Source organism: Piliocolobus tephrosceles, chromosome 20 (genome assembly GCF_002776525.5).
Source record: "Piliocolobus tephrosceles isolate RC106 chromosome 20, ASM277652v3, whole genome shotgun sequence".
NCBI classification, from domain to species: Eukaryota; Metazoa; Chordata; class Mammalia; order Primates; family Cercopithecidae; genus Piliocolobus; species Piliocolobus tephrosceles.
In genome coordinates, this window is record NC_045453.1 from 20,175,359 (window position 1) to 20,176,401 (window position 1,043).

The following is a 1,043-nucleotide window of genomic DNA, read 5'->3' on the forward strand; positions in this document are numbered from 1 at the left end:
TTTTTTTTTTTTGAGGCGGAGTCTCGCTCTGTCGCCCGGGCTGGAGTACTGTGGCCGGATCTCAGCTCACTGCAAGCTCCGCCTGCCGGGTTCACACCATTCTCCTGCCTCAGCCTCCCGAGTAGCTGGGACTACAGGCGCCTGCCACCTCGCCCGGCTAGTTTTTTGTATTTTTTAGTAGAGAGGGGGTTTCACTGTGTTAGCCAGGATGGTCTCAATCTCCTGACCTCGTGATCCGCCCGTCTCGGCCTCCCAAAGTGCTGGGATTACAGGCTTGAGCCACCGCGCCCGGCCTGGCGCTTGTAATCTCAGCTACTCAGGAGGCTGAGGCAGGAGAATTGCTTGAGCCCAGGAGGCAGAGGTTGCAGTGAGCCGAGATCCCGCCATTGCATTCCAGCCTGGGTGACAGAGACTCTATCCATCTCAGAAAAAAAAATTAAAAGATCAAGAGGACCTAAGTATGGAGATAAGGTCAGAGACAAGGTCACCATTTCCTCTACCATCTTTCCATTACTAAGACTCAAAATATTCCACAACGTTCTTTACCTTCCCATCCCCACTCTCCTCCACATCTAATCCACACCATCCCTGAACCCACCCCAAATGACAGCCCTATAAAAGGGTAGCTAGACATGTACACACAAGCTTAAGATGGACTGTGACTCTGCACTGTGTAGCTCCAGAACCCCAAATAATTTCCATAACTCTCTACACCTGATCCTCCACGTATAAAATATGAATACTACTCTCTATCTCATAGGGTTATATAGTAAATAGAATAAATGGGCCGGGCGCGGTGGCTCAAGCCTGTAATCCCAGCACTTTGGGAGGCCGAGACGGGCGGATCACGAGGTCAGGAGATCGAGACCATCCTGGCTAACACGGTGAAACCCCGTCTCTACTAAAAATACAAAAAAAAACTAGCCAGGCGAGGTGGCGGGCGCCTGTAGTCCCAGCTACTCCAGAGGCTGAGGCAGGAGAATGGCGTAAACCCGGGAGGCGGAGCTTGCAGTGAGCTGAGATCCGGCCACTGCACTCCAGCC